Source organism: Carcharodon carcharias, chromosome 3 (assembly GCF_017639515.1).
Source record: "Carcharodon carcharias isolate sCarCar2 chromosome 3, sCarCar2.pri, whole genome shotgun sequence".
NCBI classification, from domain to species: Eukaryota; Metazoa; Chordata; class Chondrichthyes; order Lamniformes; family Lamnidae; genus Carcharodon; species Carcharodon carcharias.
In genome coordinates, this window is record NC_054469.1 from 96,410,125 (window position 1) to 96,423,839 (window position 13,715).

Sequence of the window (13,715 nt, forward strand, 5' to 3'; positions counted from 1 at the left end):
TGGATTCTAGCTCCTTTGTCCATATTTGATCAAAAGTTAGAATGAGGTCTGGAGTCAGGTGGTCATGGCTGAACCCAAACTTAGCAGTGGTGAACACTGGTGATAAGTGCTGTTTGATAGCACCATCAATGATCCCTTCCATCTCTTTGCTGATGATGGGAGTAGATTCACGAAATGGTGATTAGCAGGGTTGGACTTGCATTTTGCAGATAGGACATTCATAGGTAATTTTCCACTTTTCGTAAGTGCTTGTGTTCTAGCTGTACTACAACAGTTTGGCTAGAGGCACGGTTAGTTCTGGAGCACACATTTTCAGCATGGCAGTCAGGATTCTATTGGGAGCTGTAACCTTTTCTGTATCCATTGCACTCAGCCACTTCTTGATATCACACAGAGCGAATTGAATTGGCTGAAGATTGGCATCTGTAATGTGGAGGACCTTAGGAGGAGGCTGAGATGAATCATCAACTCAGCACTTCTGAATGAAATGGTTGTGTCAACAGCACTAGATATTTTTGTGAGTAAGGAACAGCCACAAAAGATTTTTTCCTTAAGTTGTAACCATGACACTTTTAAGTGAGTAACACAACTAATTTTGTAATCTTCTGCTCTTAGCATACTCTGCTGCTCCACTTATTCTACATGAAAAGGGCTGAGTTCAGCTAGTTTCTCTGCAATTCCTGTTGGCATATCTTTGAAAAAGAATGTCTATGACTCCAGCTTGTTTTAGGTTGATGCTGCACTTAATAATAAAATGAATTAATAATGAAAACTTCATTATGAAAAATAATTGAAAATACACCAGTAATGATTACACTTTGAAACTAGATTACATCAGCTTGTAAGCCCTGATGGAAATATAATACTTAGAACAGGAGAAAAAAGGGTCTCTTCCGGGCAGCTGCACTTAGCGTATTTAAAGATCTTTTTCCACAATTCATCAAGTCAGCTCTAGCTCTAAGTTATGCCACAATGTAGAGTACTTTATACATTTTATAAATGGAAAACAATTAATAAAGCTTTCAAACCATGGTTTTTGGACCACGTTTGTAGCCCCAGGAAAGCATGTGCAATAGAAGATAGAACAACAACATTTTTACTGCCTTATCTTATTAAATCCTGCCATTCTTATGGTTTTGCACAATAGCCTTTCATCACACTGCTACCTGTTAAGATATTACCATCAGATTGACAGTCGTCAATTTGCATATCCAATCACAAAAATTTAAACTCAGTTATTCGATTAATTTATACCCAGAATTGTAACGTTTCTTTTTCCTTTACATAGTGACTGATCCATTATGCCTTTACACTATGTTCTGCTTTATGTCACATTTCCAACGTTTAAGGATAATATGGCAAAAATTAATTTGTCGCTTTGAATAATTTAAACCCATAGATTGTTCACTGCTAAATGAAGCAAATACAAGTTAATTATGATTAAAATTGGATGTACAATGGAACCTAAATCAACTATTTTTCACCACACCGATGGTAACGTGCAGCATCTTTCCTGCAACCAAACCTTAAATGAAACTTCAATTTAAACAAACTGCTTTTACAAGTTTCCATTTTTTTCAGATTTTGGCTGAAGCTCTGTAAAGCCAGATTCAGGAACATCAGCATTACAACAACTTGTATTTATATAGCACCTTTAATGTAATAAAACACCCCATGTGCTTCATTGAAGAGATATGAAGTAGAATTGGACAATGAGCCTCATAAAGTGATAGATAATAGAGCTGACCAAAAGCTTGGCCAAAGAGGTAGTTTTTAAGGAGAATCTTAAAAGAGGAAAGAGAGGTAGAGAGATGGAGGGGTTTAGGGAGGAAATTCCAGAGTTTAGGGCCTAGGCAACTGAAGGTATGGTTGGCAATGGTGGCACAATTAAAATCAGGGTTGCCCAAAATGCTAGAATTAGATGAGTGCCGATATCTCAAAAGGTAGCGGGGATGGAAAAGATAACAGAGATAGGCCATGGAGAAACTTGAAAGCAAAGAAGAGAATTTTAAAATCAAGATTCTGCTTGGCAGGGAGAAAATGGAGCACAGAAATGATAGGTGAACAGGACTTGCATAAATAAGGACATGGGCAGCAGAGCTTTGGATGACCTCAGCTTACAGACCATGAAATATGGGATGCCAGCCAGGAATTAGTTAAAATAGTAAGTCTAGAGGTAACAAAGGCATCAATGAGGGTTTCAGCAACAGATGAGCTGAGGCAGGGGCAAAATTGGTCCATGTTACGGAGCTGGAAATAGTCAATCCTGATGATAGCGCATGTATGTGTCGGAAACTCATCTCAGGGTCAAATATGTCATTATGAACTTGAGCCTCAGGAAAAAAAAATCTTGATAGTTTTCACACAACTGTAATAATGATGCCTGACTGAAATTTAGTTTAACTTGAATGATAATTTCAGGACAATTTTTAAAATAACGCCACCAAGTCATTGGAACTTTTTTTTAGCAGCTGAAAACTTCTGTTTACCCCTGAAAGACATTAATCAATTAATTAAAAAACTCTAGCATACTTTCACATCTGTACATTTGCGTGTTTGCGGAGGAAATGGCCTCACATGGTACAGTAATTTTAAAGAGGTCATTTCCTCCTCGGTTTGGTAAAGCAGTCACAATATTAGTTTGATTAGCAAGGTACTAAGACTCTAAAAAAGAAGTGCACACGCGCCAGACCTTAATAGGCCAAAGGTTTGTCAGTTACAAATAATGTGCTAGCTGTTATTTATCTCTACACTGCTCCTCAGTAATGTAATAGATAGCACTGTCATCCACGCAGGGACTCCACCCCAATAATTTAATTTACAAAGAGAAAGCTCTGTATGAACAACCCTAGACTCCACAAAGAAAACTCCATTTTTTTTCTGCCACCACATCTGCATGAATCAACACTGGTCAATTTTAAAGATGTGGGTTAATCAGCATGGAGATCGCAGATTCATGGCACGTCAATCATCTCTCTCCATCTGTATCCTAATAATGTTCAATCCCAACCAAATATTTATCTGGCTCTTTATTCTGATGGACTTCATTGGAACAAATCCTTTTTACTCAAAGTCTATTTTCAAAGATTGAATCATTAACATTTTACTAAATCACTCCATAGCACTGTTTGCATATTATCGGACTTAACATGTAGTTTCAGCAAGTGTTCAGTTTTTGTTAAGCAGAGCAAGTGTTCAAAATCTGTAATGTCTCAACTGTATTGAGGGATTTATGACTATCACTGAATTTTTGGGCTCATCGTTTGAGACCAAATATCCAAGGACATATAATCAAACCACTTCAGAATTCTTCGATCTGCTTGACATTTTGTTTTAGTAAAAACTGCCTGTTTAGATTTTTCATCAATTTACTATCAGGAAATAATGAAGAAAACATTGCTCACCCTAAAATAGATGATTTTTGTATGTTCATCAACATAAATATATTTTTATTTCAGTGATTTACTGTTCCATTAAAAATAAACACATTGAAACACGCAGAACTTGTCAATAATAAGTGGTCAACCAAACTGATGATCAGTTTTTGAGTGGTTAGCCAGTTATGTATCACATGGGGATCTATATATAATTAGTAACTATAAAAGTAGACTTGGAAGGAGTCACCCAAGACTGTTAATAAGCTGACAGCAGCTGTTCCATTTGCAGAATAGTGAGATTAGATGGTTTTGGAGTTGCTACTGTAAAATGTCCTTTTGCTCAGAGTTCGTACAGGGAGAATTAGTGCAACACAAGATTAATAACTTATAAAATGACTGGCAAATATAACATGCATTGGTAAGGAACAATTATACTTTGAAAGAATGCTATTGAACACATATGTTGTGTCATTCATCCAGTAGAGAAATCATACATTCAGGTTCTTGCAGGGACAAACATTCACAAAAAAAAATTGAGACAAAGGGGCAGAGATTTAACATCTAAATAATCCCTGATATACAGTACTTTGAACACACTGATGCATATCAATATGTCCATCAGTTGAGTATTTGTGTGAGGCACAACATCAGAATGGGAAGTTATGTTGAGGCTTTAGACGTACGGGTGAGGGGTGGGGGATGCAATCATCACTTAGAATACAGTGTGCAATTCAGGTGGTCACACTTCAAGAACCTTTAGGGAGAAGGCAGACAAGAATGGTTGCCCATCCGAAGGAGATGAGGTCTGAAGAAAGATAAACGAAACTTTAGAAACAATTTTACAAACGTGGATTATTAGTGGGAGTCTCACCCAATGGTAGTGCATACCTGGAAATGGCTGGTGTGTTGCCTATGATTTTCCAATGCACAAAGCTATCAGCCTAATAAAACTGACTGCTTATTCCACATAGTCTAGAGAAAATTCTCTCTCATTTAGACTGCCCTTTATTTCCAGTTAGGTGGAGCAAGGAGGAATCTTTAGACTATCCACCTCACACCCACTATCTCAACATGATGGGATATCTCCAGGTTTGTTCCAGGTTTTTGCAGCATATTATTTTTTTTACACCCACTCTCGGCTTAAGCGGAACTGACACCAGCAAAGAAGTCCATTTGCGCCACAGGGATCAGAGATCCTTTGAAGAGGATTTTCTGTGCAGCCTTGGTGTCCAGCTTGGGGCTAGGGTAGCTGGAGATTCCACTGTGTTGCATAGCAGACCACCAAGAATTTCAGCCCTAGTACGTATTAAAGGGAACTTCAAAGAAGTCTATAAGGCATTAAATGAATTAATTAAATTAAATTTGTTCAATGAATTTAAGTCAAAATATAATTTTAAGGTCACTAGAAGAAGACATACATTTATGAAATAGTAATTCAATTCAGATTTTGGAGAAACAAATCTTTAGTAAAAGAGTAATTAATAATGGTAATGCTCTCTCGGTGGAATCCAAGGCTTTGGGGAGTTCATAATGTAATTCAATGCTAGTTTTGATGAGTTGAACTTGTTTCAATGGGCTGAAAGACCTATTCTTTCTTTGACATCTTCTTACAATTCTGTGATGTGATTATCTAAAGACAGATTGGTATTTCAGCTGCTAATATAATTCTTTCCATTTTGTAGCTGTTCAATAAAAATAGCAATGTAGGTGCTGTGGATTATTTTCTTCATTGCTGCCTTTACTGCAGAAAAAAGTTGAAAAGCTTCTTATCCAAGGAAACTGCCAATTTCAACAACTCAATTTAGGACAACTATCACTACATAATTGGCTTTATTGCTTACTGCTTTATTCCCTTTGTTAACGCAGATGTGTAGAAGTCTTCAGAGAGGTGTTATGTGATAGAGTACAAAATCAAATACATACATCTATATTGAATTTGACCTGCCATGAAAATATGGTGCAAATTATGACAGAACATTGATATTGCATACCAGGTACAGTGAAATCCTGTTACGTTCCTAGAAATTGTGAGTTTTAAAAGTTTCTTATGCTTTATCTAGAATATTTTCTTAACAGGGTGACTTTGAAACTTCACCCAAGCATATTTTTATCAAGCATTGCCAATAAGATTTCTGATATCATGACTGTGTAACTTAACAGTGCTGCATCTGGACTGTTTCATGTACCAAGTATAAATAGTAAAGACTTGTAAATATCTGGTACTACTGAGGTAAAGGATTTTAGTTTCGACCCTGCTGAATTCCTTTTAGAGAATATATTTGACAATCATCTAATACATGTATAAAAGAAAGCGGATTTTACAGACAGTGGATGGAATTTAATGATTGCAATGGTGGGCCCATCCACTGGCTGACAGGCCAATGGCAACCAGGCTGCATCCATTTCTGGGGACCCCAGTGGGATTAAGTCCCAAGTAGACAGCACACTGGCTGTTGTCAAGCTTCCCAGCACCACCAGGCACAATTTCCCACCCGGTTCCTTGGTGTGGCGTTGGATATCCAATTAGAGGCCAGCAGCTCTCCAGTTCCGGAAGCAGCACCGGGAGTGGTGGCCACTGCCAGTACTGCAGTAGAGCCTATGGGAAGAATTGTGGCTCTAGCCCCTGGATAAAGGTGAGTGGGGGGGAATCACTGGGGCCAGTCAGGTAGACTCTGGCGAGAAGGGTGGGGAGTGGGAGGTCGTTTTCCTATGTTTCCATCATAGGTGCCTCTGTTTGGCACAGGGTGCTGGAGAAAGAGGAATTTCACCCCACATCAGGCTGTACGCTTACCCACCAGAGCTTAGCTCGCAGGTCGTCCACCTGACATGGTGCCCACCCAGTGCTGGTAGAATGCCAGTGGAGGCAGCATGATGCTCTTAAGTGTCAGTTAAGGGCCATATAAGAAAGCAATTAAGAAAGTAATTAGGAGAGCAAAGAGGGGATATGAGAAAGCTCTGGCTGATAAAAATAGGGAAAATCCCAAGATATTCTATAAGCATATCAATGGGAAAAGGATAACCAGGGAAAGAGTAGGGCCCAACAGGGACCAAGGGGGCAATCTATGGGTGGAGCCAGAGGACATCGCTTCAGTGTTGAATGAATACTTCACGTCCGTCTTCACCCAAGAGAATGAGGATGAAGGTATCGAACTTGAGGAGAGAGACTGCAAGGTTCTTAAGCAAATTGATATAGGCAGTGACAAGGTATTGGAGGTGTTGGCAGCTTAAAAGTGGACAAATCTCCAGGTCTGGATGATTTGTGTCCCAGACTGCTGAGGAAGGCAAGGGAGGAGATCGCAGGATCTCTGACCTGAATTTTTAATTCCTCTCTGGCCACAGGGGAGGTGCCAGAGAACTGGAGAATAGCTAATGTGGTTCCACTATTTAGGAAAGGTTGTCGAGATAAGCCAGGGAACTACAGGCCAGTGAGTCTCACGTCACTGGTAGGGAAACTATTGGAGAAATTTCTGAAGGAGAATATCTACCTCCACTTAGAGAGGCAAGGTTTGATCAGGGATAGTCAGCATGGCGTTGTCAGAGGGAGGTCATGCCTAACAAATTTGATTGAATTTTTTGTGGAAGTGACCAGGTGTGTAGATGAGGGTAGTGCAGTTGATGTAGTTTATATGGATTTCAGCAAAGCCTTTGACAAGGTCCCACATGGGAGACTTATAAAGAAGGCAAATGCACATGGGTAATTTGATAAGGTGGACTCAACATTGGCTTACTTGTAGGAGACAGAGGGTAATGACAGAAGGATGCTTTAGTGATTGGAAGCCAGTGTCCAGTGGCATACCACAGGGATCTGTGCTCGGTCCCCTATTATTTGCCATTTATATAAATGACATAGATGACTATGTGGGGGGTTGGATTAGTAGGTTTACGGATGACACAAAGATTGGCTGGGTGGTTAACAGTGAGGTTGAGTATCTTGGGCTACAGGAACATATAGACGGGATGGTCAAATGAGCAGATAAGCGGCAGTTGGAATTTAACCCTGAAAAGTGTGAGGTGATGCACTTTGGAATGAGTAATTTGACAAGGAAGTATTCAATGAACGGCATGGCACTAGGAAGTTCTGAGGAACAAAGGGACCTTGGTGTGTGTGTCCATAGATCTCTGAAGGCAGAGGGGCATGTTTGTGGGGTGGTGAAAAAGGCATATGGGACACTTGCCTTTATCAATCGAGGCATAGATTACAAAAGTAGGGAGATCATGTTGGAGTTGTATAGAACCTTAGTGAGACCACAGCTGGAGTACTGTGTGCAGTTTTGATCGCCACATTATAGGAAGGATGTGATTGCACTGGAGGGGGTGCAGAGGAGATTCACCAGGATGTTGCCTGGGATGAAACATTTAAGTTATGAAGAGAGGTTGGATAGACTTGGGTTGTTTTCGTTGGAGCAGAGAAGACTGAGGAGCGACCTGATCGAGGTGTACAAGATTATGAGGGGCGTGGACAGGGTGGATAGGGAGCAGCTGTTCCCCTTATTTGAAGGGTCAGTCACAAGGGGGCATAAGTTCAAGGTGAGGGACAGGGGGTTTAGGGGGAGTGTGAGGTAAAACTGTTTTACCCAGAGGGTGGTGACGGTCTGGAATGCTCTGCCTGGGAGGGTGGTGGAGGCGGGTTGCTTCACATCCTTTATAAAGTATCTGGATGAGCACTTGGCACATCATAACATTCAAGGCTATGTGCCAAGTGCTGGTAAATGGGATTAGGAAGGTAGGTCAGGTGTTTCTCACGTGTCGGTGCAGACTCAATGGGCTGAAGGGCCTTTTCTGCACTGTGATTCTGTGATATAGGGGTCTTAACTAATTGGCCTTTGGGCAAAAAAGACATCCTCGACCCATCCCAGCCCGAGCTTAATCAGGGAGAGAGGGGTGTTGGGAAAGTTATGGGATATCCATGCCACACCTTCCCATCCCATTATATGCTTCCACTGCCTCCTGGCCCACTTTTGGAGGTAGCATTGAATTCTGCTCAGTATGATGTATGATCTCTCCCTTAGTGAGAAAGTCATAAGAAAATTTTAGATTGAAATAATTCAGGGTATATTTCATTGATTCATAGCTTTTTGTTATCCATGGATATTAAGGGATATGGGACAAAGGCCTGTATGAGGTTAGGTCACAGATCAGCCATGATCTCACAGAATAGCAGAACAGGGCTGAAGGGCTAAATGGTGATTTTGCGATAGAAATGTCAAAAGGGAGAGGATCTAATCATCTTCTCTTAAGATAGTCATATTCCTACATTTTAATGACAAATAGCATTTGTGCCACACATCAGCCCAAGCCTGAATGATTTCCGGGTTTTGCTGCACGTGGCACAGGCTGCTACCTTATCTGAAGAGTTGCAAATGGAATTGGACACTAGGCTTTCAGCAATCACCAACATCCTCGAGGTTACCACTTACTGAAACCTAACTGGACTAGCCATATAAATACTGTAACTACAAGAGCAGGTCAGAGGCTGAGAATTTTGCACTGAATAACTCACCTCCCCTGTCCACTATCTACACAGCGCTAGTCAGGAGTGTGATGGAGTACTCAACACTTGCCTGGATGAGTGCAGCTCCAGCACCACTTAAGCTCAGCACCATCCAAGACTTTTTGATCGGTACCCCATTCATCACCTTAAGCATTCACTTTCTCCATCACTGACTTACAGTGGCAACGGTGTATACCTTCTATAAGATGCCTTGCAGCAACCTGATCAAGGCTCCTTTGAGAGCATCTTCCAGACCTGTGATCTCTGCTACTCAGAAGAAGGGTAGCAGACCCATGGGAACACAATGACCTGCATGGTCCCCTCAAAGCCACACACTGATCTTGACTTGGAACTCCAGAACTAACTCTGTCCCTAGTTGAGCTGTTCAGTACAGCAAAGGATGACAAAAAACAATAAAAAGACGGATAAATTAGAGGATGAGAGAAAACTAGCAAAAAATAAAAAACACAGACAGTGAAAGCTTCTACAAGTATATAAAAGGAGAAGAGTTGCTAAAGCGAGCATTTGCCCCTTCGATGGTGGGATTGAGAAATTAATAATGGGAAACAAAGGAATGGCAGAGACTTTGAGCAAGTGTTTTGCATCTGCCTTCATGGCAGAAGACACAAAAAGAATCCCATGTACAGTAGAAAAGAAGGGGGAAGAAAAGAGGGAGGAACATAAAATAATCACTATCACTACAGAAAAATTGCCAGGAAAACTAATGGGGCTAAAGACTGACAAGTCCCTTGGACCTGATGGCCTACATCCTAGGGCCTTAAAAGAAGTGGCTGCAGAGATGGTGGATACATTGGTTATCATCTTCCAAAATTCCCATGATTCTGGAAAAGTACCAGTCAATTGGAAAACCGCAAACGGAATACCGCTATTCAAGAAAGGATGGAGGGAGAAAGCAAAAAGTTATAGGCCAGTTAGTCTAACATCTGTTAATGGGAAAATGCTAGAATCCATTGTTCAGGATGTAGTAGCAGAACATTTTGAAAGTGACAATACAATCAGGCAGTGTCAACCTGGTTTTGTGAAAGGAAAACTGTGTTTCTTAAATGTATTAGAGCTCTTTGCAGACGGGGGTCTTTAGGCACATTGGGTAATGCCCCTGCCTCTGAGCCAGAAGCTCTTGGTTTGAGTCCACTTAAGGACTTGATGGGCACAGAAGGTGTATTCATAATGTGACCAAGCAGGATGATTGTCAACCTTCTTCTAAAAGCCTATAGCAGGAGCAAGAGCAGGAGAGTCTCCTGGGCAGCCATGCTTGATCTGGAGTAATGGCTCTCATTCTGTAAACTCTGGCAACCTGTTCCAGGACAACCTAGCTATGGAAACAGGCAGAAGCACACACTTTGTCTACCTCATGCATTAATAATTGTGGGAAACTTCTAAGTCTGAGTCTTTGAGGATGTAACAAGCAGGGTGGATAAAGGGGAATCAGCAGAAGTAGCAGAATCACTTAGACAAGTGCAGGATAATTAAGGAAAGCCAGCATGGATTCATTAAGGGAAAGTCATGTTTAACTAATTTGCTGGACTTCTTTGAGGGGCTAATATAGAAAGTTGATAAGGGTAATGCTTTAATGTGGTATATATAGATTTTCAAAAGGAATTTGATACAATGCCACACAACAGACTAGTGAGCAAAATTCTGGCTCATGGAATAAAAGGGAAAGTAGGCACTTGGATAAGAAATTAGCTGAGTAACAAGAAACAAGAGAGTAGTGATAAATGGTTGCTCTTCAGATTGGAGGAAGGTCTGTGGTGGAGTTCCACAGGGGTAGGTGCTGTGACCCTTGCTTTTCCTGATATATATCAACGACCTAGACTTTAATGTTCAGGGCATGATTTAAAAATTTGCAGATGATACGAAGATTGGAAACATTGTCAACTGTGATGAGGATAGTCCTGAATATCAAAAGGAATGTTGGTGGGTTGGGCAGACAAGCGGCAGATGATGTTCAATGCAGAGATGTGGGAGGTGGTTTATTTTGGCAGGAAGAATTGGAGAGGCAGTATAGGACAAAGGGAGAAACTCTATTGAGGTGCAAGAACAGAGTTACTTCAGTGTATAACTACATAAGTTATTACAGATGGCAAGACATGTTGAAAGAGCAGTTAATAAAGCATATAGTATCTTAGGTTTTATTAACAGAGGCATTGAGTACAAGGGTTTGGAGGTCATGTTGAAATTGTAGAAGATACTAGTTAGGCCCCATCTGGAGTACTGCATCCAGTTCTGGGTGCCATATTTGAAAAAGGATGTGAGGGCATTGGAGAGAGTACAGAGGCGATTCACAAGAATGATTCCAGGGATAAACAACTGTGGCTATGAGGATAGACTGGAGAGGTTGGGACTGTTTCCTTTGGAGAAAGGAAGGCTGAGAGAAGACTTGATAGAGATATTCAAGATCCTGTGGGGTACGGGCAGGGTAAATAGCGAGTAACTGTTCCCATTCAAGACAAGTGGGCACAGGTTCAAACTGATTGACAAAAGGAATAAATGTGATGTGAGGAAAAGTTTTTACACTTCGGGGTTGGTTGGAGTCTGCAGCAAACTTCCTGAGAAGGTGGTGAAGGCAGGTTCAACCGAGGTATTCAAAAGGGAATTGGATTGCCATCTGAAAAGAAAGAATGTACAATGTTACAGGGATAAGGAAGGGGAGTAGGATTAAGTGGAAAGCTCTTTTAGAGAGCCAGTAGACTCAATGGGCCAAATGACCTCCTTCTGCACTGTAAAGATTCAGTGAAAGATTCTGTGACAGTGTATTTGGATTTCCAAAAGGCACAAAATGCGCGAGATAAGAGCTCATGGCATTGGGGATGATACGTTAGCATGAATAGAGGGTTAGTTAACTAACAGAAAACAGAGTCAGGATAAATGGATAATTTTCAGGATGGCAAACTGTAACCAGTGGAGTGCCACAGGGGTCAATGCTGAGGACTCAATAATTTACTATCTGTTAATGACTTGGATGAAGGTAGGAAAGCAAGTTGTGAGGAGGATATGATGAGTCTGGAAAGGGATATGGATAGGTTAAGGGAGTGGGCAAATATCTGGCAGATGAAGTATAATGTGAGAAAATGTGAGGTTTCTCACTCTGACCAGAAGTGAGAAAAACAGGATATAATTTAAATTTAGAGATACTGCAAAATGCTGCAGTACAAAGGAATCTGGGCATCCTTCTACACGAATCACTGAAAGCTAGCATGCAGGTACAGCAAGTGGTTTGGAAGGCAAATAGAGTGTTGGCCTTTACTGTAAAGAGAATAGACTATAAAAGTAGGGAAGTGTTGCCACAACTGTACATGAAATGGCGAGACCATACCTAGAGTACTGTGTACAGTTTTGGTTTTCTTACTTAAAAAGGAGTATAATGCATTGGAGACAGTTCAGAGATGGATCACTAGGCTGGTTCCTGGGATGATGGGCTGTCTGCCGAGGAAAGGTTCAGTAAATAGGCTCTATGCTCATTGGAGTTTAGAAGAATGAGATGTGATCGTATTAAAAAATATACGATTCTCAGGGCACTTGAAAGGCTGGATGGATGCTGGGAGGATGTTTCCCCTTGTGGGGAACTAGAACTTGGAGGACACAGTTTAAAAGTTACTGGGTCTCCCATTTAAGATTGAATGATGAGGAATTTCTTCTCTCAGAGGATCAGTAATCTTTGGAGTTTTCTTCCACAGAGAGCAGTGGAGGCTGGGTCATTGAATGCATTCAAAACTGAGTTAGGCAAGTTTTTGATCTACAATGAGTCAAGGGTTATGGGGGACAGGCAGAAAAGCAAAGTGAAAGGCACAATCAGATCAGCTATGATCTTATTGACTACAGTAGAAGGCTCGATGGGCCGAATGACCTACTCATTATTTCTTATGATCTTATGGGGATGTTCCATTAATTGTCCACCGCCGTTCACAACTGGATGTGGCAGGACAGCAGCTCTTTGGTCTGATCTATTGGCTGAGGGATCACTTCGCTCCTTCTGTGGTATGCTTGTTCCGCTGCTGAGTATGCATGGGTTGTAGCTTCACAGGTTCGCAACCTCATTTTTATGTACACCAATCTGGTGCTATTCTTGGCATCATCGAGGACATTCTTCCTCAATGAACCCATGTTGATCCCCTGACTTTATGTTAATGGTAGGATGAGGAATATGTCAGGCCATGAGGTTACACATTGTGGTCGTATCCAATTCTGCTACTGCTTATGGCCCACAGCACTACATGGATGCCCAGTTTTGAGCCACTAGATTTGTTCTTAATCTGTCCTTTTTAGTACATTGGTCGTGTTGTATGGCACTATGAAGATGGGACTCTGTCTCTGCAAGGATTGTGCAATGGTCATTCTTATGAATACTGTCATAGGCAGAGGCATCTGTTACAGGTAGACTGGTGAGAACTAAGCGTCATTATGTTATATTGGCTCTTTCGCCACCTGTCACAGGCCCAGTCTGGCAGCTACATCCTTCAGGACTCTGTCAGTTTGCTCAATGCTACTGAACCCATTTTGGTGGTAGACATTGAAGTTCCCCAACCAAGAGTACATACCAAGAGGGTAGCCCTTGCTACCCTCAGTAATTCTGCCAAGTTGTTTTAACATGGAGTAGTGGATTCAGGTAGAGGGCAGTAAGTGGTAATCAGCAGGCATTTTCCTTGCCCATTTTTGACCTGATGCTATGAGACTTCCCAGGGCCATTTCCTCCTGGCTGTATACCACTGTGTTGTCACTTCTGGTGGGTCTGTCTTGTGGTGGGACAGGACATAACCAGGTATGGTGATGGTAGTGTCTGCGACATTGTCTGCAACGTATGATTCAGTGAGTATGACTATGTCAGG

At 41.3% G+C, this 13,715-nt stretch overlaps 1 protein-coding gene across 9 annotated transcripts in view; it reads right to left on the reverse strand.

The window, feature by feature from the left end:
• The window catches only part of ikzf1 (IKAROS family zinc finger 1 (Ikaros)), a 127,393-nt gene that overhangs the window by 26,684 nt on the left and 86,994 nt on the right, over positions 1-13,715 (reverse strand). Inside the window, exon 2 of one of the 9 annotated variants that reach the window (XM_041184106.1) lies at positions 11,405-11,497. The exons of the other annotated variants lie outside the window; for them this stretch is intronic. The gene's annotated coding sequence lies outside the window, so the exon portion shown is untranslated. The remainder of the gene's footprint in view (positions 1-11,404; positions 11,498-13,715) is intronic. 9 annotated transcript variants of the gene reach the window in all.